Below are 27,838 nucleotides of genomic sequence, written 5' to 3'. Positions count from 1 at the left end.
AAACGCTGCGCCGGCCCCTGGAGTGATTTGGGAAATATTGGGAAGAAATGGCGAGGTTTTTTAACCCTTAGGAGGTTAAAATCCGCGGGGGGAGGTAGGGAGTGGGAAATGAAGTGTTAAGGAAGCAAAAGGTAGCGAGGGTGAGAGTGGGGATTTTCCACTGCCGAAAAGTTCTGCTGGAAGGCCTCACCCGTTGCAAAACATAGTTTTTATTCAGATGCATCAATATGGGTGTTACTAGGATTGATTGCAGTATTGCAAACAATGTGAAAATCATAATTCAGGCTCAAAATAGTCGCTTTTTTTTTTTTTTTTTTTGTCCCAATCCTTCATGCTTTTCTTCACTGTGAAGCATTGCCTGTGCCTTCAAAGCGAATGGGGCCATATGTCATCGCCATGCTCCCCAAATTGGAAACTGGTGTGGCGATGAGAAAATTCCAAGCCCTGGCAAAGTGGAGATGAGCGAGAGTCGCTGCAGCACAGCCAGGGAGCCAGGTCCAGAGAGTCTTGGATTTCTCGCTCAGAACAAGTTGTCATTACTTCTACCACAAAAGTTAAGAGGGTGAAATAACTACCAGAACGGGTGAAAAGACAAATGCAGTTTTTTTAAAATTAGAAATCTCACCGGTACGGCAAACATTGACCAAATTGGCAGATAACATCAGCTGTTTCCGTAAACAGTTCAACATGTTACTTTGCTCAGTTCTGCGCTAACTGAGGCAGCAGCAGCAGATTTCCCTTTGAAGTGGGAAAAACTGCACAACCTGGGAGATCGATGTTTTCAGGGGAGCTTTAGTAAGTAGCTTTACCAACCGACTAACTGTGCTGCTGAGTTGCTAAAAAATGAGCGGTTGTAAAAGCAGAAACTTTCTGTTGAATGGCTTTAACGCTGCGTGAGAAGCCTTAGGAGCTGAATTAAAAATACAAAGCTAATACGTGTGTAATCAAGACTGCTGTGAGATCCCGTAAAGCTGCAAAAATGGTGAGGTGCTTTTCTATGGCTTACGTAAAAGAAGCTTCTAATGCAGACAATGCTAAAATTGCATGCTATTGAAAAAATATTATGTTAAATGTTGAAGACAGGTAATTGCCCTAAAAATAAGCTCTGTAGGTCAGCAAGCATCAAGTCCCCATCTAGGGGTCCAAGGAAAGTTTCGGTTTATCCCCATTGGTCTGAAAAAGCAAATTCTGACTTTTAAACTGCGGTGATCATTGTCTTCCACACAGCACACATCAAAAGTAGGTGCCAAACCGTAGTAGTGTTAAATTACTAGCACTTCAAAGCTGAGTCTAATCCAGGATGACTTGTATTCTTGCAAACGCAACTGTCTTTTTGGTCCACAAAGATGTGAGAGTAAGGCCTGCAATATTTTTCAGCCCTTTTGATTAATACACAGCAATAACAAAATGTCTGCCTCTCCCTGCTAGAAAAATCTTTAAAAACGCAATCGATACAAAATCACAACTCCAGCAGCAAAATTTGACTCAGGTTGCCGATACTATTCAATTGTGAGATTAATCTTAAACATATATATATATATATATTCCTATTTTTTCCTGGCAAAGCTTGACAATTTCTCTCCTCAGCAAAACAAATCAGCAGAAGTATTTCAGAGCATTGCAAAGAGGCAAGAGCGAGATTGGAAGTACAGAGACTCTCTTAACCTATATTAAACTAGAAGGGTTTTGATCTCATCTTTGCACACAGCCATATCCTGCGATGGCTGTCTTACCACAGCACCAGGAACTGAGCTACAATTTCGACAGTCTAGGTCCCTGCAGTCTAAACTAGAGAGCCAAGGTTCCTGAAACAACTGATAGCATCTTCTAAAATCTAAACCAGAGTTATATATCGATCAATACATTATCTAAAACTGACATACAGGGTTTTTTTTAAGCTTACAAGTTATTTAAAGGAGCTTAAAATACCCAGGAAAAAAAATTAATAACCTTTGTCAACATAGACAAGAATTTAAGAGAAGCAGCAAGCAAGGCTCATAATACTCATTGCCTGACTTGGTCCTTTTCACCCTCTCTACTAAATGAGTGTTGTTGACCCCTACAGAATATATGATGTGTATCCCCACAACGGACATAAAACTTTGTAACGTATGTTCCTGAATATAGTACAGTCTCTTTTTTAACATTTTCCTATTTAGGAATACAATTCTTCTTTTAGCATGAGAGCCTGGGCTTTGGTTTTTAAAAAGTGGAAAGCTTTTCGCCTTGTATTCATCCCTCTCTAGCCCAGTTTTATCCATTTGCTGATTGTAACGCATGTCCCTTTTCTCCGTCGTCTACCAGTGTGAGCACCCAATCTGGGCTGATCTCCAGCATATATCTATTTTTAACAATTTTGACATGTAGCATGGATTCTCTTACATTTCACTTCACCAGCCTAAGCAGTAATTTCTCCATAAATACACGTTACAGCACATGCACATGCATAGCAGACGTTACCCGGCTTCGGGAGCTCTCTGACCACAAGGATTTTTCAGTTGGGAACCACAAAATTAGCTTGGCTGTAACATTGTTTTGATGGAGTAAAGAATAACCAAGAAGAGAAGAAATCAGCCAAAACTGAGAAGTTCGAGGGGCATTGGCCCAGCAGCAGCCAAGCCAGGACATCCCCTAGGGGAGCCCCAAGCTCCTCTCTAATAACGCAAAGGGGGCAAACAGTCACCTCCGACCAAGAGCAGCGGTGCCAAGTGGCGTGCACATGGCAGGATGTGTGAGTGATAACTCCTGTTTGCAGACTCCTACCCCAGGGCAAACAAGGACTTGCTGCAAACTGCTGCCTGGCTTCGCAGCAGCCCCAGCTGTGCCCGGACTTGTTGCGTAGTGCAGGGGGCTGCGGAATTTGGAGAAATGGGATTTGTGTGCTGGGGCTGCGGGAGCACGCAGGGAAGGGCTGGCGGGAGGCAAACCTGTCGGTTAGATAAATGTCTGTTGGTCTTGTATCATTAATCCTGCCACAGAGGGGGAGAAAGAGCCTTTGAAGTGGAAGGAGGGAAGTACTATGGTAACAGGACAGGCTGGGACTGCGAGACATCACCCAGCATCACTGAGGGATGTTGCACCCCACTGGAGCACTCTTGGAAGCCCCAAAAACCCAGGTACCAATTCTCAAGAGATGCAGCCCAATGCAGCCTAAATGGGTGGGCACAGCCATACATGCATACCAGAAGTTCCTTTGCTTTTAAAGTATGCGATGGCTCTGGTATGCTAAGACTTTGAAAATTTGGCTATCAAGCGCAAGAATTTATATGCCAAGGATGAAGAAACAAGATTTGGGTACCTCCCGCTCTGTGCAGTCAGCACACTCTAAAAAACAAAATACTTCTAAGCTGGTACTTTCTTAGATATTAGTGATTGTTCTTGAAATAGAAACGAAAAAGACAACACATATTATTTTTCTGGGCCAATAAAAGCAAAGGGGAGTGACCCGCAGAAGCATGGGGCTCACAAGGACATCCTTCTTTCCTAAGTGGCACGGTGCTCGTGTGGCTTACTTGGCAAAAGTTACTGGAGTCCCGAGCAAGACACAGAAGGCAGCTGCTGGGTAAGAAGGAAAAAATAAAACCAGGGGAAGCCTGGCATGCTTTAATAAAGACTTTGCACCAAAGCTTTGCTCTTCCCAAAGTTTCAGCCATCTTCAAGGATGAAGTGAGAAGGTTTTGCATCCTGAGACTGCTATGAGGCAAGATCTGTTGTTGACCAGGGACCTGATGAGTGATGTTTTGAGAAAGGGGAACAGATCCTGAGAAGGCCAGGTACAAGGAGAGAAATGGGGAGTAGTTAATCTAAATAAAAATACTGAGAAAAAGAATGATCACAAGCAGACAGATACCGTTAAGGGAAAAAGGCAATGGGAAATATTTCATGAGTATCAGAATTTTCTGTAGTTATGAGAAAACAGCCTTAAAAAGAAGGAAGGAAGAGAAATTGATTTTATACTTTAGAGAGGTTGACCTTTGAGGAAAGTTTTATTAAAATCCGATATAATTTTTTCCTCGAGTTCACCTTTGCGTTGAGATGCTGCCAGTTTAATGTCAATCAGTTCTGCAGTATCTGCTAACAGATAAAATTATGAGGTTAGGTCTGTCCTAGCTGATAGCCATCTAACTTCTCAGTTAATCAGCTTCAGATGCTTCAACCTGCTTGTTACCACCAGCCATTCATGAACAGTTTTAGAGACAGAAAGCTGCTTGTTAAGCTGTAAGGACAGCTCACCGTAATTATTTTATGGGGATCAAAAGTAAACACTGGAGATAAAAGACTGATTTTTTGCCCTTTTAATTTCTGACAGATGAAAGCAGCTTGAAAAGTCTCTTCTGAAGGCAGGTTTCATTAAGACCTTAGTGAAGAATTTTGCTTACTTAGCATTTTCCAGGAAAACTGCTAAATCTATTTCTTGAGAGGCTAAATCCAGGAAAACTAGTCAATCTTTTTAACTGAGAGATACTAAATGTGAAAAAGGAGATGCTAAATATGAAAAACTGAGGAATATATTAAATATATGAAAATAAGGAAATTGCTGCTTAAACTGCAAGGAGGAGTAACGGAGCGGCATCTGTTTACCACAAATGCCTGATAAACACAGAGGCTCTGCTAATTTTTGACATTCAGATTATCATCAGTTAGGGTAAAAAAATATGACGGAGAATGCCCAGGGGAGACTCTTGGAAATAAATGGAAACTCGTATTTATTGAGGCCAAGATCCAGCCAATACAATCCCTCCTTGCTAGCCCTGATGTACCGCTAAACCATTGCTCCAAATTCTCACCCTTTGGCTCTCCCAGCCATGATTTTTATTTTTTATTTTTTTTTTGGCTTAGCAAGGATGTGATCAACCCCTTACTGTTCTCTAGCCTTTCAAGAAAGCAAGGTAGGCACATCTTGAATGAGAAGGGAGGGAAGGATTGCTTTTTGTGCCAACGTTTCTCACATGATCCATTTGTCATATGGAAGCAATAAAGAAGCAAAAAGACCTACAGCTATTTTTGTCTCCCATCCCAAGTCATCTTTGAGAGAGGCAGTGCTTACCGGTCCGTGAAAGAACTGCTCTTGTAATATTGCTCCGGAGAAAGTCGCCTTTCCCTAAGTGCTGATGCCTTGGCTATTGCCATAAAGTCCAGAACAAGATATAATTTTAACATCGCTAGAAGATCTCACCTGGTTCTTGACTATGAATTTAGGGCAACCAAGAATAATACAGCTCTGTAGGAAACCATCCGTATTTTAAGCTTTTATGTGATAAGCATAAATGAAACAATCTGTGCTTCTGGAGCATGTGGCCCCTAACTGGGTTTCTGATACCTTTCCACAATCCTGCTGCTGTCAGTAACAGTGCTTTATGCACTGCCCAGGACTTTGAGAGTTTAGTTAGTGACTAAAATGCAGAATTTCACATGTAAGAAAGCCAAAGGTCCCATGTATTGATACTGAATCTGAGAGCATTAATTTGAGAAGTGACGAGTTAACCGACTGTGCTGTCAAGCTGTGACAATCTGAGTGATGGTGACTTCAAAGTAAAAGGAGTTCAAATGTCAGTATCTTGATGGATAGAGGAAGATCATTGGAAGCTATCTTCACATTAATTAAAAAAACAAGGGTGCTTCTTTCGAGAGGAACAGAAACCTAGTTGCTCTGAACACATGCTCGTTTCTAACCAGAATGCTTTCAAGATCTGAACATAAGTTTAGATACTTCTCTATGCATCATTGGTCTTTTCTGTCCAATAAATTAATAGACAAAAAAAGCATTTGTGGGTAAACTTGACTGTGACAGCTAAAATGCACTCGTACTTAGAGAATGCTGAGCTCAGAAAACCAATCTGAAGAACAGAATGAGTGGGGGACAGGAAGGGAAAGGAAATTTCAGGTGCCTGAAGCACAGTACAGACACAAAGTGCTAGCTGGACAGAGATGCCAGCTTATCACGGATGAATGTTTGACCCTGAGTCTTTAAGGGTATTATCCACGGAAAAAAATCCAATGGAAATTTCTCTTTGAGTTCATTATGCTCCATATCTGACCCTTACTCAACTCACATTAAAGTCTATGGAGTTATGGCAACAGGAACAATGAAATGGAATGAAGATTCCAGCTCAGTGTTTGCTCCTGGGATGCACAAAGTGCTTTTTAATGCAGCTCATGTATCTAGTTCATGTAAGGAGTAGCTCATAGAAGATTTGAATCCGTCAGTGGCATTGAAACAATCATCCAGTTTAAATCATTGATTAAAAGCATAGTAAATCACTCATTTCCTCTCCAACCTTTGGTTCCTAAGGGTATAATTGCTCCAAAATAATATAATACGTGCCTTAAAGACGAAGAAAAAGGTCAGATTAGCATAACATCTTTCCTGAACCGATGGCAAAACATTGTGCAAACCTGGAGCCACATCTTGAAATCTCCCAGGACATTACTCTTGTGACTTTATATTCCAATAAGGCTGTGGCAGGGAGAGAACACAGATCCTTCTATTTCCCAGATCACAGGTCTTTGACATGTGATGGACAGAGTGAGCAGTCCTTACATACCTTCAGATACACAACCCACTTCATTACAACAGAATGTTTTCCCTTGAGTACACAAACCAGTAGGAGTTATTATATCTTGTGCTCTTATTACTGTGCAAGACTACAGACAGTATCTGCACACAGTGGTGGATCTGTCTAGTCTCAAGAGTAGCCATAACTTATACTTCAGAAGAGAGAAACCAGCCGTGTTGCACAATTATGTTGCTTTGGCAATGGGAAGAAGAGATTTCTTCTTGATCCCACATGATGATTATCTTATACACTGGAAAATGAGCAGTGACATACTTTTTATTTCAGCTAATGTAACTCAGACTTGTAAAGAAGGTGATTCTGCTATACGACCATATTATCTAAATTGCTTTGTCGCCAACGCATAGAAAACTGAATATAAAATTGCCTGCACATAATTGAGTGCTGACTCACCCTCCGATTAGGGTAAATGGTGCAGTGTTCCAGGGTGTCTTGGAGCTCTCTATAGTCTCACAATCACATGTGAAATCTTCTGATTGATTTTTCTCCACTCCACTCCAAGCAAGCTTATGTTTCATGCTCCAATTGGGGCTGGATGCTACAAATCCATCCGCTGTCACAGGACATCTTTCCCCTGCTCCGTTACCTTCATCAGTTTTCTGCTGAAGCTCTCATCTTTCATCCCGGCTGGTGCAGTTCCTCCCTTGTGATTTTTCCATCTCCTGGCTCTCCATATTCATAGCCGCTCTTCAAACTCCAACTCTTACCTCGCTAGTTTCTAAGGCTACATAGCTGTGAATGTTTTCTCACAAAGTGTTTTTCCATAAATTCTCACAACTTCATTTCAGTCAAATCTGGGGCTGCATCACTTTACATACATGCTCATAGCAGACCATTTGAATAAAAGCACCTGCAAACACAAGCAAGCAAACACAGCCCCAAGTATTTTAAATGGAGATCTATTTTCTTGAAAACGGCCTCATACTGTAAAACTTCATTTGGAGGTATCAGTGTGTGATTATCCTTAAAAACTGAATGTTTTTTGGTTTCTGAACTGAAGTGAAAGAAGAGTGATTTTAAGAAGCAATGCCAGAACGGAACGATGCAATGCCAGCAGTGAACCCTAGGCTAAGAGCTCTGTGCAATGAGACAAACCAGAACCTGTGCCCTTGGGTCATCTCTCTTCTGACTCCACCACTCAGGTAGTGAAAAGAAGGAGTAGAAGAAGGGCCATGACCTAAATAATTGGAATAATGACTATTATTAGCCAGCAATCCCACCTGGGGGGATTTGCAGGTGACACCAGCCCTGAGCTGAAGGAACCAGGAGTAGAAGCAGTCCCAGAGGTGGCAGGGTTTGGTTGAGCTTTCATCTAACTATGAACATCTTTCTTGCTGACTGAGGTATTTCGTTAGTAGCCACTGAAAATCACATATGGAAAAGGTTGAAATTTTACTTTTTATATAGGACTTGTTTAGTATCAGGTAATAGCTCAGAAATGAAGAGCAACTTGGGCACACACCTCAAGCTTAAGTTCTCCACAAGCACTTGTAGCTGCACAGCCCAGCCTTGTTCCTTACCAGGAACTGTAGCTTTTATTATCTAGTGATCAATCACGCCTGCCTCACCCCCAGAAGAATAGATCTCATTTATCTCCAATGACAGAAAGATAATAACGTGATTGTTCCTTCACACCCAGAGACTGGGCGTCTACTACCTACAAGTTCTCTTCTAAGTTGGATCAACTTTTCTTCAAGGACTTCCTTCCACAGAGTAAAAAGAGGCTCAGCTGAATTGTGTTTCCTGATACCAATGAGCCCCCAAAATAAAAGAGTAAAATTAATTGTAAAAAGCACTACAAATATGCACAGAGAATGTGAAATTCAGAACTGATCTAGAACAGGGCCAGAATCAAGGATCTGATCTCTTCTGGTCAACACGTAACAACACAAAGAATTAAAAGACAGAAGGAAAAAAAAAAAAAAAAAAAGAAAGAGAGAAAAATGAAAAAAAATGAATAGAAGAAAAGATGGTCTGAAACCTTCAAAAGCAGCAGCAAAAAATAAAGCGCCCATGGCTCCCCCAGGTTGGTGCTCCCAGCCCAGGCCACCTTGGACAGTCCTCTCTTACAAGAAACTTATTCTCAAAGGGGAAGACACCAGGTGCTCAAGCTCAGTGTTCCCACCCAGACCTTTCCTGCTAAGCGTTTGGCACCAGCCTGCCCAGCTGTCAGCCGAGTGGGGACAGCAGAACCGGGGCAGCACCAGGTGGCAAGCCGAGCGTCGCAGCGGGTCTCACGGGAGGGCCAGGGGACACGCAGCGCGGAGCAGCATGGGCTGACGTCTGTACCACTGCAGCCACGCCAGCGACTCCAGCGTGAGCAGCGTTTAAACCCTAATCTGCAGCCACTGGTGGGTCGCTTGACAGCAATTTTCCATTGCGCTGCTTGGAGAGGGCAGAGCTGGGAGGCTGGGGCACCCTTGGCTGGAAGCCTGAGCTAATTTTGCAGTGAAGATAAGCCCTGGGGTAGAAGTTCTTCAAAGGGCTGTGACCAGGCTGTGTCTCACTACAGGGGACTCGGAGCAGGCAGGTGTTTTCCCCCTTCAATATATAGAAAATATAAGGTGGTCAGGGTCAGGGTCAGGGTCTCCAGCCTAAACGTGCTGGAGAAGCAGGGCAGAAGCAGCTTGTGTTTCTGATCCACCTGGCTGTGAAGGTATTTGAAGAAGCAGCAGTGCCCCCATAATCAAACAGGAGGAACTGTGCTGGTGCTGCCCCAAGGCTTGTGCTCTAAATGATAACTAACGAGGGTAAAGTCACTGACAAAAAAAAGCTTCCACAGAATCCCTTTCTCAGGCCTTTGATTTTACTGGAACATGCAGAGCAGTAAAATTCACATAGCTGACGGGAAAGCCATGTCCTAGCCTGACCCCACTGCGGACAACAGCAAAACAAAGGGGCAGCGATCCGGGGTCACGTTTGGGGAGGATCCATGATTCAGCATGTCCATTTACTAAATCTCCTTTAATTTGTCACGGAATGAGGGAGCGGGGCAAACACCTGCAGCTCCAGGCTGCTGCTTTATTGCCAAAAGGTAGGGCACAGACAGTGACGAGTGCCTGAAGAATACACGAAGCTCAATTAGGACAGTAGGTCAGAAAGAGCAAGGTGATTCATATCCAGGACATACCCAAACAATCCACAACAATGTGCAGCAATCCTATAGAGCTTTATGTCTTCAAAGCATCCACAAACACCCTTTCCTTTCAACGGCGCTAGCAGGTAACAGGCAACGGGGCAGAAACGCATGCTTGAGACCTGCTAATTCATGGAGAAGTTGAGCTAGTTGGGAGGAAAAGGTTTCCACTGGCCCTCCAGCAACAGCAGGGAGTGAGACAGCTCTGTCCTGGTGGCAGCTGCCACCGCTGGCTGGTCTAGAAATCAGGGGATGTGGAGGGGCTGAGATTCACAGCCAAAAATTAATAAATGAGGTATCCAGGATTAGTAGCTTCTTATAGAGAATGAGCTGCATGCAATTTTCCCAGGAGTAAGCCACAGGTTGTGGCAGATCAAGTTCAGGAGTGCTCGGCTCCTTGGTGAGCACCCTGACAATGCCTCCGTTCAGCTGTGCAAATCGTATTTTATGTGCTTGATTGTGAGTTGCTGGGCAGTGGGATGTAATTTTCCATGCTTGCATTTGGCTCTCAGTTTTACCTTGACAAGTGCTTGATAGTTTAAGCTCTGTCAACACTGTTTCACCTCTTAGAAAATAATAATTAAGAAGCCTGGACAAGAAGTACACATTAGTACGCAACAATTCAGTGATCAGCTCTGCATTAACCTCATCAACACCGCTTACTACTCTGCAGCAAAATGTCTTTTCCAGATTTACCTGAAGACTGGAATGTCAGAAAAACTCAGGGATGCAAAACATACGCTTGGTTGACTTTGATCTCTCTGTAGACAAATCTTTTAAAGTTTAGATCAAGGAATCTTTTAATGAAACAAAGAAATTGTGCCACTTGTATCAGTTCCAGATATAAATAAATCAGCTAGAAATAAACAGGAGCAAGGCAAACCTAAAGGAGACAGCCACACTCTGCAATGTCAGTCCAAAGTGACTGTCTGATGGATGATAATATGGCTGGCTCAGAAAAGAAGTCAGAGTTTAAAAGTCTTGCTGCCAGCCATCTGGCAAATCTTCCAAAATACACTGCAGTAAAAATTCACTGAATTGCTACCTTTTTTTTTTTTTTTTTTTTTTTTTTTTTTTTTTTTTTTTTTTTATCTCCTACTATCAAGACAGTCTATTTGTTTTTGAGGCATAGTGAGGATTTTGAAATCTCTGCTAGGACTCCCTCCTTGGGGACTCGCTGCCGCCCTCCCCACAGCCAGCTCATGGTTCCTTCCCCCCACCAGCCTGCCATCTTCCCAAAGGAGCGATGCTGTTACACATTTAGGGTGTCACTAAGGCACTCAGCGCATCCAGCTCTATTCAGGCTCTTAGAGATGCACTGTCTGTTTGTAACTCACAGGTCCCATCCCCTTGTGCCTCAAGGGGGGCAGAAATTTGTAGCAGCAGGACTTGCAGCACAGCCACCCCCTTGCTCCAGAAGCATCATTTCTTGTTGCTTGAACTAAAAGTCAACCCTTCATAGTTCTAAACAGTATAGAGCTTATTTCATATAACTGAGTAATTTGGACTCTGTAATCACAGAAGACAATAGTAAATATTACCACTAACCATTCCTAATAACCCATAGCAACACAGAGTGCTAAAAATCTATGGGCACTTAAAAAACAACAACATCATTTTCCATTCATTTTGCAGATTAAAAATTACTTCACAGAACAGGCTGCCATGCTGAGTGTTAACAATTTTTTTTCCCCCTGTTTCATCAGCACCTCCCACCTGGACCATAACCAGCTGTAATCTAGTCCGTGACCCTCCTGACTTGATATGAAGCATAATGGCTTGGGGCCATCGTACTGAGAGTACAGGAATGCACGCAGCCCCGACACGCCAGCCCAGAGGCAGCTGGAGATGCTGTCGGGTGACCAGACACTCCTGGGTTACAACTCCCTTACAACTCCTGGGCTGTAACATGGACTCAGTAAAAGCTTTTTGTAGCTTAAACAATCCTTGATGCTGAAACTAGAGTTAACCTGGGCGGTGAATGGAAGAGATCATCTCCTCTGGAAATAAACCCAGGGAATAGAAGAAGGGAGAAAAGCAGGAAGATAATCAAGGAGAGGGACTCCTTGGGAGGGAAATTTAATTGAAAATACGCACTGATGGGAAAAAGAAACACAGGGGAAAAAAGAATTGTTGCATCCCCTCATCACTACTAATCAGGTCCCGGTCCCCCCTCAGCTGCCAAACACTTATCATTTGTAGTTCTCAGCCTTCTTAGATAGATGGGGCTAAGCAACAGAAGCTGTCTCTTAGCAGCCTTCAAGCATGTCTCACCTTTGTTACAGCTAGTTCTAGTCATTTTTAGGCAAATTGGTTTTGTTGTTAACCTGGGTTTGATTTTAATTTCACCCATGTACAGCAGTAACTTGTTAACAAGCTGCTCCAGGAGATCTTTATAGGACAGTAGAAAGCAGGGAAAGGAAATAATTACAGCATTTCCACCTACAGTAGTCTGCTTCAGGGCAGGTATAAATAGATCCGTTAAGTGTTTGTTCACTTAAAAGAGAGTTCAGCCTAACTGCTTTTTCAATTGCCAGCAGCTGAATTGATGGCTTGTTTTTTTTTTTTTCTTAAAAATGAGGGCAAAGATCATCAACTAAATATCGCCCTCCCTTCCTCTAGACCGCAAGTAGCGTTAAAGAAGTTTCAGAATTTTTACCAAATCCAGATGTTGGGTGTATAAAATGCAGGCAATTTTTCAAAACCATTATATTTCTTTGGGAAAGGAAGGCTAATTATATCAGAAAGCTCAGTTCTGCTTTGGAACAGAGGAAATTAATGGCGGAAAAAGAAAAACAACACAACAACAACAAAACCCACATTCACATTTCATTCAGCTGGGGAATCTGAAAAGCTTTGGATGGCTTCATGCGCACAGTAGCTCTCTTTAGAGTCCCACCACAAGTTTTGAGGAAACACATGCTTAAGTGTCTGAAAACGCCCCGTTTCTGGGCTGCAGGAAGCCCAGGAGCAGAGCAGGCACAACACAACACAACACCAGCTGGGATGGGATGGGGATATATCAGGCCATGTGGGGATGGATCTGCAGGGCTTGCTGCTCCAGCATCCCAGAAATAACCTGCCTGGCTTGGAGAAGAGGAGAAAGCCTCTCCTCAGGGACCAGCATGGGAGGAAGGGGAGGAAGAGGAGTGGGTGGCCCATTTGGGTGCCTTGGACCCATCTCCCCCAGCACCATCCACTATCCCATGGCTCCAGGGCCCCACCAACGTCCACCTTCCCTGTGCCAAATTGGTTAAATAAACCTTCCCCGCCGCAGGCTCTCAGCAACGAGATAGACATCGTTTATGCAGTCTCCTCAGTAGCTCTGCTAATGGGCCAGTTATAATGGCATTACGGGGGCTTTCCAGGCAAATCCGCTGCACTCTGCCTGCGGCCTAATGCACTGAGGCCTCGCCTCGGCGCGCCCGGTGATAGTCCCTGTGCACACAAAGCCCGTCCTCTGCCACTGCCTATTGTTCCAGCTGCAGGTGCTATATTTAACCGAACAATAGCTAATAAACAAAAGACGTTTTAAGTGGTTTGTGGTGTCTGCTGAGCACCCGCTGCCCTTTTTGTGTTGTGCTCTGTCTTCAGTCCTCACGCTCAGGTCTCCCGGGTTCTATTCAGCTGCAAAAGCCCAAAGCTACAAGTGAGAGGAATAAACTAATCTGGTGGGGAAACAAAACAATCGATGGCTCACAAAAGCAAAAGGGACAAATATTTGGAAAGGAAAAAGCAGAACAAATTCAAATATAATTGTGAGCCCTACCACAGGAGTGCTGTAGAAGCAGTGAAGGTTCCTCCACACAGGCCTCAAGCCAGCCGCCTTCGCAGGTGCCAAGACTCAAACCTGTGATTCCAGGTAGCGCTAATAAATTTGGGTTTGGAATAGAATTAAACCACTCCTCTGCATGCCTGGGGATGTGACTCAGAGCCGCGGTCCTGCAGAGCCGCCGGAGGTGCACGTAGGCAGGAGCTGCGGGCACCCAAAGGAGGCGAGCTGTGCCCGCCAAGCTGGCAGCCTGAAGCGGGGAAGGAGCTGCCCCAGGTTGCTCATGGGGAGCTGGCTGAAGCAGAGATTTCCTCCACTGACGGGCTCCAATTCAGAGATACAGCTGTTGTCAGGTGGTTTTTATTCCTACGCTCAGGGGGAGGAAGGCGATAGTATTTATTAACCTGATCACAGGCACCGAAGCTCGATCCTCACTCCAGATATGCAGGCAGTCATCAGAGCCTGTTGTGTCTGCATGAACGTCCTAATCCTGACTCTGCTTTCTGAATACATAAAGCAACACATAGGGCCATTCATCCAGGATAGTCTTTTAGGTGGCTGCAGAGGGCAAGACAGTATTTGTAATATAGAGAACTCTATGGCAAGCTATTTTAGTACCATAGGATCATTAACATTTTTGAATGTCTGAGAAGCTGCTAACATTTATAACATTTTACAACCGAGATCCATTCTCCCAAATAGAGAAAGAGCTCATATTTTTCACATACACTGTAGATATTGATAATTTTCTCATTTTCTGATATGACAGGGTTTGGGGATTTTTTTCCCTGCTGAGACAAGATGACTGACAGAAGGAGATGAGAATTTCTCACAACGAGAAGCAATGCATTTTTACACAGCCAAGGCTAGAAGAAAGCAATAATTGTCCCAAGACACAGGCACAAGTCTCCAGAGCGGGTGGTGATTTATTTCAAGAGACACCGCTGACAAAAATGCCAGGCATGCTTTCCCAAGCCAAGACGCAAGCTGAGATTGGCCAAAACACCACCTTGCCCTGCCTCCTGCCCTGCTGTTGGGCGACCCTGTTCTCTTGCTCTCATATAGACATGAGTCTTCTTCCAATATTTGACCAGGCTTTGCAGCTGCCTTCACTCTTCCAGTGGTGCACACAAGCTAAAACAGCCTCCTCTACCTGCTGTCCTCCCAGCCTCCTCTTCCAGCTGTCCTCTGCCTCTTCTCACTGTCCAAATCTCAAGTTTTTCTGTGTTGCTCCTAATAGCTTTGATGTATGCCAAGTCCCATCCTACTCATCCCATTAAAGCCCAGACCTTTCACAAATCTTTCCTGCATTGATCTTCCAGCCAGCTTTTGTCTCTCTTACATCTAGGTTCCCTCTGCTTGTACATGTATTTCTCTGTCTGGATCTGGGAATAGTTCTGCTTCTATTGATGCTACCAGATGCAGGGCCTTATATTTTATTAAAATCCTAGGGGTAAGAATGAAGACTTTAAAGGTATAGATAGATATCTTCTGCTTTGACAGATGCAATAGTGAGCATGACTGCTCCCTGCAATGGTAACACCTGGGGTGTCACAAAAACCTCAAGAGGCTGATGGATATCACAGACAGCCTGATGTTTATCCCATGCTAGACACTGGCTCGAGAGAGACATTTCCATGTTAGATACCAGCCCCAGAGAGACATATTCATGGCATCCCTGCCCAGGAACACTGACTTCACCTACCAGAGGACAGGCAGTGGCTGTCCAAGGCTGTGCCACTTGCTGTAGGACAGCAGGGCCAGAGCTCTGTCTGTGGTGGATCTACCTTCTGCTCCTTTTCTGCAGCCACACTTCAGTCTCAGGTGCCCTCAGACCAAGACCTCGGTAGAATGGTCCTGCTATGAGCAGCCCCTGCAGGCAGCGAGTGCTAGAGCACCAGGGGTCCAGGGACACGGGCTCTGAGCAGGTCTCTGATTTGGAAAACTGCACAGCATCAATGACTTACAAACCTAAGTGTTTGCAAGGCCAGCTGAAAAATATGCCACCATGGGTAAGTGAGGGTGCTTGCTCAGGAGCAGGGCAGAAGAGGGCTTTTAGGCCCAAATCACAGGGCAGCAGTGAGCGAGCTGCTTTGCTTTTCCTTTTTTCCCCTCCTACTGATTTAGTCTGGAAGAATTTCAGAGGGCACTTTCTCCTGTTATACAGCGATAAAACTCTGGGCTCAATAACTGAGATCTGATGTCTGGCATCAGAGCAATACAAATAACAATAAAAGAAACAAAATAGTGGTGAGTCAGGCTGGTTTTGACTTGGAAAAACATCAGTTATCCTTATTACTCACCAGCTCTGCCGTCTCCTCTGGGGGACTCTGCCGGCCACCGCAGACTCTGCAGTCTAAGAGAGGCTGGGTTGAGCTCAAGCCCTCCTAGGACCCACTTTTTTCCCTGGGGCTGCATGGCACCAGCAGTTTCGTACCCATGCTGTCGGGATCCAGAGTGCACAGACAGTCATCAACAACGCGCACAAGCGGCCTGGTCCCGCTGGGAGGTGATTTGTGCTTTCAGATTTGTATTTATTAATTTCTAGACCGTTCACTTCCATTTTGGCTCCATTTTTCTCTTCAAGTGAAAAATTTACCCTGAATCACAGCGCGTTATTTCCACTTGTCAAGATAAAGGTTAATGAAATACCAGTAACTGCATCACAAATCTAGTTCTGTATCTATCTGAGATTTTTTATGGCACACTAAACTGCACAGCCCATGCTTAGAGAAGTCTGTGATTTAAAAAAAAAATAAACTGTCAGAGGTCAAGAAATTCACAATCAGACCAGCTGAGCTTCTGCCTTTCACTGCTCACCTCTCACCTGGGGGATGGGGAAAAGGCCCTCGCTCAATGGCCACAGGGCAAGACAGCCCAGCACACACGATTCTGCAGAACCACGGTACTTAAAACAGCATTTGCCTTTGCAAACATTGTCTACCTATGGATAATGGTTACTTGGATATCTGCGCACTGTATCAATAATATATGAAGTACACATATATGTATGTACTATCTCCTACTAATACATAGGATTTAGAAGCAGCATAACATTTTGTATGTATAGCTGTCTTTGGAGAGATTTGCACCAGAGGTGCAAAGAGGATTTCGCATACTGGCTGCAAAAAGTTTCTCATGCCCTAAACATGAAATGGGGGGTGGGTGGTGGCAGCAGGCAGCACCACAGAGCTGCTCAGCACGGCAGGGCTCACAAGTTGAGAAGAATTATGCAGTGACAAACTCCCCTTTGAAATCCATAGATCAAACCCCAAATTAAATACTCGCCAATACAAAGGATGCACCGGTTTAGCAGCAGTTCACATCCATGAGCCTGCAGGAAGGAAGGGAGGGGCAGCTTTGTTTTCTTCCCAGGGAAGGCCAGTGACTTATGGAATGAGTGTCAGAAACTGCCGGTTGGGATGAGTCATGAGATTGGCATGGGGCGTTTTTCATTAATATTGGCTTGAATACATGCCAAAGAGGATTTCCAGAATTCACAGCCAGTTATTGCTTGTCATAGGGTTAAAAATCCTATAGCCTGTTATTCCACTCCAAGGCATGCAATCAAAAGCCTGCAGAGATTATTCTAAGAAGGTTTGTTCTGTAAATATGTTTTTAAAAAATTTGAGTACAAGTGAAGTTAAAAAATAAAACAAACAAACAAAAAAAGCCCACCAACTTCTAACAGAGCAAACCCTCTTACAGAGAATCTTTTCCCTCCCTCCTAGGTGGATTAAAAAGCATTGTTATGAACTCCCAGTGCAGATTTGATTATGGACTAAATCAAAATGCTTTGGAGTTCTTGGAATTCAGATCTGAAGTTCATAGTTTCAGCCTGTTTGCCGCATATGAAAGTAAGATAAAGAGAGGAATGTACTTTTTCTTCCTTTTGATATGCAAAGATTTAGACAAAATACTTACTTTCCAATTTGCTTTTTCAGTAGAAATCACTAGAGATGCTATCAAACATGAAATACCCTTCGATGCCTGAAGAGCTCCTGAAATGATGGATGACATCAAGAGCCAAAGGAATATATACAAAGCAACTGCAGAAAGAGATTCTTAATCACTCTGTGAAGCATGCTGATTCGTTGCTATCTACTTAACTTAAAGGTTTTGTCATCACATATCTAACTTTAAAATGTAATGAACCATTTGGAGAAAGGAGATCTCTGTTAAAAAAATCAGTCCTGTCCCTTTGGCTGAAGTGTGAGCAATAATGCACTTCATCAGATATTCTCAGCAAGTCCCTCATTAAAATGGTAGTGCCAGATGAGACCTAATTTTCTTAACATTTCCAAAGTACAATGCCAGAAGGAAAATATTTAAGATTTTATGTATTCATGAAAAATAGTAAAAAAGGGTACAAGCCCCTCCTTCTGCTAGTTCTTTGATGGACCTCTGCCATTTACAGATATTTTCCTGTTAAAATTGCATATCAATACTTTTTTAATTAAAAAAAAAAAAAAAGCAAAACAAAACTTTTGCCCACTAGATGGCTGTAATTGTTATGGCCATGCTTAATTTTTGGTATCAAATGCTCATCTTTAATAAAGTGCATTCCTCCTTTTTGTTATTCTGTGCTAGATGCTGTCGATCACCAGTGCGGAAGGGGCAGCGATGGGCTTATCACTTTGCACTTTTCAGGGGTTTGTATCCAACATCAATGTTGAGTGGCTTGCTGTGCCATGTCTGAGGAGCAGGAACCCAGCACCATTCTGAAGGATGAACTGGGCATTCATTTTTCATCACCAAAAGGCATACTTTGTTTTCTGATAATAGAAAGAATGATCAAAGACTAAGATCCCTTTTGGAAAGGCTTTCCTGATAGCATGCCATTTAACACAAGCAGCTTGCTATTACTGTTGTATCACAAAAAAATTTGCAAATCTGATGGATGAGAGCCCAGAAGGCAGGATTGAGCATCCATGTCCTAGATTTAGTATCTGAGTTGATGTGAAAAAGAAGCAGGATCTGCTGGAAAGAAGGCTCAGACGATGCATCACAGAGAACACAGTTTCACTGATGTTTGCAAAAGGCCCAATTCCAGGAAGAGAAATGGATCTGTGCAGTGAATTTGCAAAACGTTTGCTGGCTGCAGTGACCCATGGCTGGAGGTTTCCAGAACCTCCACCCAATGGGAACTTCCACGTGGGCTCAGGTGCAGAGAAAGACAGAAAGACTTCGCTGGTTCAGCTAGCAAGCACGAGGCGAATGCTTCAGCTAAACAGAGCCGCTGGGGTATAAACACCTCCAACATGTTTGACAACTCTTGACTACAGATATGTGGAGAGGGAGTTAGCCCTCTTCTCACATTTTAAGTCCAATGCGAGTTTTTAAGTAGTAGGCAGAAGCTTTCACAACATCTCTCCATTAAGCACAAGCCTGCATGGATTCGCTGAGGCATCACTGAATGCCCTGTGCATGGCTTATCCTTGCAGCTTTGCCCTGTTCAGCCTGCAGATAAGCCTAACCTTGATGGAAATTAGTTTTTATTCAGGGATGAGTTCACCTTCCAGTTCAGCACTGCCCAGAAGGCGAGGGATCAAGGTCCATCAGGTTCCTTAAGTGCAGCTTCTCAGCTCAGTGTCTGCAAAGAGGGTTTGCTCCGCAGGGCCTCATAACCAGCCGAGCTGAGCAGTGCCCTGGCCTTGGCCAAATGTACCACACCAATAATGGGTGCACGTCCAGCACTTCAGGTTTTCGGGTAACCTGGAAGAAACAGCACTTCTGGCATAAGAGGAGCTGCAAAAAGATCTGGTTTAGAAGAATTTCGTGACAGCTGCAATGCACCGGTTTAATATCGGTCAAGTAGATAATTCCACTTATTGCTCGCTGTTGCAGAAATACCACACAAAAGTGCTTGGAGGCTACAATTGCAGTCAAACCAGTTGCGTCCTCCTGCTTTAACTGTATTTCTTCCTAAACCAATATAAACAAAGCTCTCTCTTTTGGTGCCCGTCCTCCAAAGGGAGGTAGACCCCCGTGATGGTGCCAGCCCCACACGCTGTGGGTCACCCAGCTGAATACAGCCAGGTCCTTGTTTTGCCCAACCCCAACACTGCCCCTGGCCAAGTTATCGCATGGGGCATGTGCTGTAGGCAGTTTTTCTGCCCTTCCTGCCACAAGTCCAGCCTGGCTAGGTATTTAAATTGAGTTCATCACCTTGCTGTCTGAACACCTTTTGAAATTATGTTAATCAAGAAAGCATAACGAGCCTTCAAATTCAGCTGAACTGTAAGGGTGAAGTGCTCAAGTAACATGGCTCTTACATCCTAAATCCATCCTGATCTCCAGCACCTCTACAAAGTTGTCCCGTGTCTGGAGCACTGAACTAGGCCATCGTACCAGTGTTTAGGGAATGCTCTTAGAGAAGTGTCAGTATCCTGCTCAGGCATCATTTCCCTATCTACAAAACAAGATGGAGCATTTTTGATTCTGCAGCAAAAGCCTTGGAGACTAATGGGCAAAAAAGCTAGGTACGAGTAAGACAGACGGAGGTCCATGTTACCCTCTCTTCCTATTCCCGTAAAAGTAATTCCTGCCATCATCCTTTGAAACAGTCCAAATGAGTCCCTAAAACCTGGGCACTTCTCTAACGTCCTCTGACTTATCGTCTCTCCTGTCCTCCTGTGCCTGCAGCAAATCTTGCTGAACAGGTTTATGCAAAATAATCTCCATGCAAACATTCTGCAAATAGATCAATTCCACGTCCGGTACCAAACGTCCTATCAGGAGCCCACTGAGCAAACGGACGTCTTCGCTATAAAATTACATACCGGAATGTCATGTAGCATCCTAACCATATAGATTGGAAATAATTTAACTTTCAGCACGGAGTTTTCAGTATTGCAATGACAGCAGTATGAACAGCCACATTTTCTGAGAATTGCAAAGGACAAGTGGTTAAGGTCAGCAGCTTCGCAAGAGTCGTTTGCTTTGGTGCCTAATTCAAGACTCTCCAGAGCAGATTTTGCAAGGTGCAGATCTGCTGAGGCTCCCAGTAAACTGTGATGGAGTTATGGATGCTTTGCATTTTCTGGTAATCAGCCTGGAGAGAATGCAAGCTGTGCCCACAAAAACAAAAGTGTGCACAACTGGGGCTGGTTAAAGACCATGACACTCACTCCTGCAGGCAGCAGAGCTCCTGCCCAGCTCTGTGCTGTCCCGGTGGAGCTCACCCTCCCACCAGCTGCCTTCAAAAAGCAAACCACAGACCACAGAGATTTGCTGGGTAAACAGCGAGCCAGCCCTGCAGTATCACTGCTGTAGAGAAACGGAAAAAGAGCTGCAAGAGGTGCTCCCCACCTGGTGCAGCTCTCCACAGGACGATTTAGGTATCTGGGAGAGTGGCACGTAGCACCTCCCTAACTGAGATGCACGAGGCTGCACCCAAGGGCTGTCTGACCCTTGGTGGAGATATCTAGCAGGGAACCAAAGAGCTCAAGGAAGCTGGGAGTGCCGAGACAGCTCGGGCGGCCGCTCCCTGTGTGCAGAGGGCTGGGGCACGGCCGCTGCTGGCTGGAGAGCCCAAGCCCCGTGGCCGGTGGGGAGGCTCCAGCCTCTGACACAAGGCTTTAGCATGGCCCTGGGGCTGGTCGCCCAACAGAGGTCTGTCCCCTCCTTCAATCTCACCCAGACACTGCGCTGAACCAGGGCGTTTCGTGAGCCTGCCCAACGCGGGGAGCTCGTTTGCATGCTCCCTTTTGGTTTTGTACCATTTCCAACATTTCTGGCAAAAACATTTCCTCTGACTGTTTTCCTTCTAAAAACAGCCTCTTCCAGACAGAGCTGCTCTGCCACCATTTAGCCGGGTAGACATGCGGCTATTTAAAACGCGGAGCTAGAACATTAGCAAAACACTTGTCTGCTTCCAAGACAAGCAGCGGAGGGGAGGGCGCGCCACTGGGTGCAACCTTGCCTGGCCCCGGGAGGGTTAAGCCTGCGTCATGGTGCCCTGTGCCGAATTTAAGGCTCCTGGGGATGGAATCTGTGACAAAACCTGACAAGGTTTTAGGACCAGCTATTTCGCAGCCCTGGGTATTTATGCCTTTGGCTCCCAGCTCTTGTGCACTCTGCGGTCAGCGGTTTAATTATTTACCAGGGTATATGCAGCACCGTTCGGCAACAACCATCAAACCCGACATTTTGCTAATGCGAGGGTAATTGGGTTATTTTTCTCCCACCAGCTGAACCCCCAACCCCCCCTATTCTGCTGGGAGATGCAGAGTCATAGCTCTGCTGGCTTGGCTCCCTGCCACCCAACTGCTCCTTTAAAACCCCATACCTCCCATTGAAGGAACTCGGTGTCCTGTTCGCCAGGAGGACGTCAGTGTTTCTATGGAAACTCTTCCCAAAGATTCTCGCTCCGTGCTGCTGCTGCGTATTGTATGACCGGCTTTGTACACGGCAATTCATTATAGAGGCTGTGACGAAAAGGGAGCAGCTTTCTGCCCGAAGGGAAAAGCATTCAAAAAAATAAAAAAAAAAAAAGCCAACCACCACACCACCTTAGTATTAATAAAATAAGCCACTAAAACTGAAGGTGCTAAAGCTGTTTGGTATTTGGGTTATGAATGGAATCTGCTTGCCTGTGCTTCTTGCAGAGAAATGAAAAATACTGTTTCCTGAATAATTAGCTTAGCTGAAGAAAACCTTATAAATTCTACATAAAGTCCTTTTTTTTTTTCCCCAAGTAGCTAGGGGAAAATTTTCCACCTATCCCCATCACAATCACCATGATCGATGAGTGTCACGTAGGTAACAAATGGAGCCAAACAAGAGCCCCGTACGTGCACCGCTGCGAGTGCAGGGGAGGCTCAAAGCTGGGCTCAGGTTTCGCATTTGAATTAACGTCTGTGAAGGGGACACAGAATTAATAGGTTGACGGAAGATTCACATTAATTTCCCATTTTCCAAAATAACAGAAAATCACTGGAACCAGCAGAGAACACGCTGACGACTTTTACGTAGATCTCCCTTGCTGGTTACGTCCAAAGGTGGCCAGATTGCTCACCCTTCTGGAAATGAGCACCAGGTATGAAATGCTAGGAAGGCAAAAGGTCTGGATTTATTTCCCGCTTCTATCTTCGGTTCGCCCTGTTATGTTGTATTGAGAAATATCCGTTAGCTTGTGATATCTGCAGTTCCTGGGTGGTGGTGTGAAGGTGCCTGGGTGCAGCAGAGCTGGGACAAAACCTGGGAGAAGCTCTGGGCACCTCAGCAAACCGGGCTGCAGGGGTTTTGGGGTGAGCACACCAGTACCAGAGTGCAGAACCATAGCCCCAGCCCAGCAGAGGACTGAGATCTCCTGCAGAACAGCAGGATGTTCACACACCGAGCTGGGAAACAGCACTGAGTGAAAACCTGAGCAGAGAAGAGGATGAGAAGAGACAAGTGTTTTATTTTTAAACCTTATGAATTTCTGAGTAGTTCTGCTTTGTTGCTTTCCTGGGGAGGAAGGCATGGTTGGGAAAATAGGAATCTCAAACTATGCTAGCTCCCTGATCCTGCGCTAAAGACTTGTATTACCTTTAATTGATGTTTCTGAGTGCATTCTCATTGATTTACCCCAACCGCGCTCTTTGTGCAGAGAACATTCTATTCTCAGAGCGTAATCTAGACCCATGCAAACAATATAGATGTTTCCTGATAACATAATTTAGAAAGAGGAGAGGTAATTACTGCCTATGCTGAACACACGGCATCTGCGCTTGCCAGCGTACGACGAACCCATGACCCCGTTCGGAATCTGTACCGGGGAAAACTCCCAGCCCCGCCAATGTGGTTCTCATTTTGCTGAGAGCCTTTTCCATCTTTTTAAATATGCAAGCCCTCATGCCTTTGATTTTTAGCTTCCTTACGATATCTCATGCTGAAATTATTTAGAAGGATCTTGGAGGCTCTTCCATCTGAAATTCAGGGATCATTCCTGCGGAAACGCCTCTGTTGTCGGAGGAGAGGAGAGCAGCGATGCTGGCAGCGGCTGCAGAGCAATGGGGAGAGGATGAGCAAATTCCCTTGGGGGTAGCTTGTTCTTTTAAGTGCAATGAAACAGGTTCTTGCTTTTAAGAACTTGCGTTAAATACTTGAAGAAGAGGTTGGAAGTTGTCTGACCTGCTCAGAAAAATAAAAGTCCGTTTGCCTATATGTAGTGCAAGTGCTGTGATTTAAGATGAATAGTTGGAGCACTTCTGTCTTACAAATCACGCCACAAGCACTACATTTCATTGCCGTCTCACTGATGGAACGATATTCGGGGTGAGATGTTGCAATCTGAATTTTCATCTCTAGGGTCAAATCTGTCTCAGTTGGGCAGTGGCTGGAAAGTATTGCCCCGCAGTGGGGTTCTGTGCAAAATAAGCACATGTCCCTTCACCATGTGGTCAACTGAGATCCATATTACAGAGAAATCACCACCATAATTGCTCCCTGTATCAGCTGCCTCAGGAAAAAAAAAATAAATTAAATTAAAAATAATAATAATTTAAAAAATCAATGACTGAATTGGAAAGCTGCACTCGGTGACCACTGGGATTAAGTCAGAGAGGACGAGGCCAACTGCAAGGAAAACAAAAGCACCGAAATACACTGCTGGCCAGCAGAAAACACCATAAAAGAGGAAACAGTTTACACAAATGACAGTAAATACTAGTTAATCTTTTGTCTCCGTACATGTACACATCCTCCCAAATCCCAAGTCTCTGGAGGGACCGGACAGTCCAGAGGGTTTGGGTTAAAACCAGTCCGGGTTAATTGTGCAGAATTAGCCAGGTTGGCTAGCCCAGGTCAGACTAAGCCACATCATTTGTGATGTAACAACTTTACTCCAGTCATCGCAGGAAACCAAACTGAAATTAAATCTGTTCAAAATAATTAAAATGCTGTTTCCTTAGAAGGCCAAAGAACAGGTAAGTCAATAACACAGAGGAACTAGAAGCAAAGGTGGAGAAATGCATATAAAAATATATTTATTTTTAAACACTAATTTAAAGTCACAGGAAAACCATTCATTGTGCATAGTTCCTGGGGTTTCTTTAAACAGGGAAAGAAGATTAAAATATTAATCTCCGCTGATTTCCCTGTGTAGCAGCAAAAATGAGCGTGGCTAGAAAGACTGACCTATGAGAGAAGATTAAAAAGAGCTAAATTTGTATAGCTTGGCTAAGCAACAGCAGCACATGAGGAACGCGCTGGCAGGGTGCAGAAACAGCGAAAGATGGATTATTATTTGGAAAGACAACAGTGTTAGGGGGTGAAAATTAAAGAAAGGTCAAGCAGAACACTAGAAAAGTGTCCTTTAAGACTCTGGCACATTCTTTAAGTAATGAAAGCCATGGTATGCTGAACATATAAGCACAGGGCTGAACTAAGCTAGTGTGAGGACCGTTGGATGCGACTTAAAGTTCTTCTATTCTTGAGTTTCCAAAGCAAATCACCTTTAGAAAAGTGACAACTCAGCTCTCTCTATAAATCATTTCTTCTCCAGCTCGGCACCTGGCAGTCACTGATCATTTCTTAAAATCTTGAGCAAAAAATAAACTGCAAGGAACAGTCCAGCTCTCTGAGGGAATGGACAAGCCAATCTAAAGCATCTTTGTCATCTCTGGTTTCCATGACAGTTGCATAATCAGACATTTATGTAAGTCGAGGTTTCCTCTTTAAATAGCAGGCTGTGATCTCATGCGCACCTACGGGATAACCCATTTGAATGGGGAAGATGTGCCAGTTGTGTAAAACTAGTTTTTTAAGGCTTCCACCTTATTGTTATTTATTCACCATGGCCAATTAGCCTGCAGAGTGCTGCTCACACGTGAGCGACTCATCTTGCCGTGGCCCAGAAATAGCCACCGTGCCTGGCTCTAATGAACGGCCGGGCTCGGCGCTAGTTCAGACCCTGGTTCAGCAGCCAGGGCTTGCCAAGAGGCAGGGATTTCCTTGCCATATCCCTCCCACCACCAGCCAGAGCTCCCCCTGGCTCATCCTGGCCAATTTGGGATTTCTGCAGGCTGGAGAAACCCACCTGGGGTGGCTCCGCCAGCTTTGGGAAGCGCTGCAGGGGATCTGAAGGCTCCTCCGAGCTCGTGCCAATGCAGAGCAACAAAAAGGGATGCCAAAAATACGGCTGGCTTCCCAGATCTGATATTAATTGAAATGAAGAAAAGCAGAGCTGCTCTGTGGAATTTCAGTCCTACTCCCACCTAGGTTTGTGTAATGAGATTGAAATGCAAGCAAGAGTAACTGCAAGATAAACCTGCTTAAAAAAATAAATAAAGTTGACTACCTGGAAGAAATGGGACCATCTCAGCATATACGGATATTGTGCCAGACTCCTCAAAACCAGCTCAAAAGCTGCGTCCAGTTAGCAAGCAGTCCTTGCACTAAAAAGCCACCTTTTTAGTACTTTTTTGCACCGCTCTGCATCAGCACCATACGCAAAAACACCCTGAGACATGGAGAACAGGCAAGAACAGAAACCTGTCAGCTCTGCCAGCTCTTGGGGCTGCTGCCAGCCTCCCAGCGCAGTGCCTCCTCTCAACGACCCTGCCACAAGAGCAGCACAAAGCCTATCACGGCCCATTGTTCCCGCTATCAAACAATCAGCAAAAAATATCTCCACTTGCTCCTCGGCCTAATCTTCCTCCTCCCACCGAAGCCGATTTAGTGACAAAACAGGGCGGATTGGGGTTTGCAAGCGATGCAATTGGATTTTGCAACCGCAGCGGTATCTCTGAGCGGGCTCCCATGGTCCCGGCCCCCCTGCAGCTCCCGTTAGCCTCCATCACCAGCTCTTATTTTGGCCCGGCCATTTGCCCAGATTTTTGGAGGGGGGGGTTTGTTTGCTTGTGCAAAGCGACTCCTGTGCTGCACGGAGGCAGCACAACCAACGGCTTAATTGCGGCGAGCGCTGGCGCTCCGTAGAGCTGGCTCTGACGCAGGTTACGTAACGGGATTGTTAATGCTTTTTATATGTTGGCGGAACTGAAATTAAAAGAGGAAATTATTCTCCTGATGCTCAACTCTAATCCCCATCTGTCTGTGTTTTTACTTTTCTGCACTTGCAAAGCTCCCTGATCAAAAGGTCTTGAATAGATTCCAGATTTCCAATTTAGTTTGCTTATGCAACCCAAAATATTATGGCAGTCTTTCTTGGGGGCGATTAAGCATATATTTTCAGTTCCTCCAATTCTCTCAGTTCCAAGAGCACTAAAAATGGCATAAAGCTTTAGCTCATTCCATACCATTAGCACCACAAACAACTATTTTTTTTTTTTTTTTTTTTTTTTTTTTAAGACTTTTTAAAAAGATAGGAATAGCCAACAGCTTTGCAGAGAAGGAATATGTGCTGAAAAAATGCGATTTGTTAAATGTCCCCTGCGCCTTGGCAGAAAAGCAGGCAGTCTACACCGATAGAGCTGCTCAGCCAAGGCAAACAACAGGGGATGAACAGACGCGGGGCTGCGCCGTGACCAAGCAGGGCAGATCCCTGAATCCACACAACTTGAGAGCTCTTTGGATCGAGACTCTTGCTTTTTGTCCTGTCGTGAGGATGGGCTTCAGCTGCACTGCTGGGAACAGGTCTGATCTTTCTTGTGGTTTGGACTGTGCTTGGATCACCCCCATCTGAAAACTGGCACTGACTGCTTTTATTGATTTATTCCTTCTTCCTTCCCATCCTCAGCCCTTCACCTGGTGCTAGGACTATGCGACCACCAGCAGGTTTTATTTGGGGTAACAAGGAGAGAGTTTACACTGGAAAACACGGTTTTCACTCAAAGCAGCAACGAATGAGCCCAAAGCATCACGGCAACACCCCCACCCCACTGCCTGGGATGGTGGCACCCCTTCTGGCCCCTGTCCCTGTGCTCACAGCAGCTGCTAAAAAATTGCACCAAGGCGCAGCCTGGGACCAGAAATTCAAAAGGCAGTTTGTCCAAATTTGGGTTGAGGAAGCTGTTATTTAAGGCTCTTGCTGAATCCCAGAAAATACTGATTTCTGGCTCAGCGAGGGCTTGGAGCCTTTCTGCTTTCCAGGATAATTTGATCTGAGAGTCTGAGTGCTGTCAGTCTTATACGTTTCAGAGAAACTCAGCACTTGAGATGCCCAGAAACCAATTAGGCAATGGCAGAAGAAGCAACACAGACCCCAAGCTGCCCACTTTGTGTTGGGATTCACTTCAGACCATTTCTGCTGCCTATTTTGATCAGCTGCCAACCTTTTCCCAAGAAGCATTCAGACTGAATTTTCCCTCCAATGATGCCTGGTCTTAAACACACAGCTGACAGGCACGCTTGAAACCTTAAAACAGAAAGGGTATTTTAAAAATTGCCACCGAATTTCAGAAATTGCCA

General features: G+C 44.7%; 1 long non-coding RNA gene across 1 annotated transcript; it reads right to left on the bottom strand.

Annotated features, from left to right (window-relative positions):
- Window positions 1-297: 297 nt before the first annotated feature.
- Window positions 298-21,828, bottom strand: LOC311421121. Its single transcript, XR_014684705.1, has 3 exons — window positions 21,774-21,828; window positions 6,969-7,425; window positions 298-571 (listed from the first exon to the last, which is right to left on the bottom strand). It is a non-coding gene; the product is annotated as an uncharacterized lncRNA (long non-coding RNA).
- Window positions 21,829-27,838: the final 6,010 nt, after the last annotated feature.

This window comes from Aythya ferina (assembly GCF_964211825.1).
Source record: "Aythya ferina genome assembly, chromosome: 18".
Taxonomy (NCBI): domain Eukaryota; kingdom Metazoa; phylum Chordata; class Aves; order Anseriformes; family Anatidae; genus Aythya; species Aythya ferina.
Note: the sequence above shows the minus strand (reverse complement) of the source record. Positions and strands in the feature narration are given on the sequence as shown.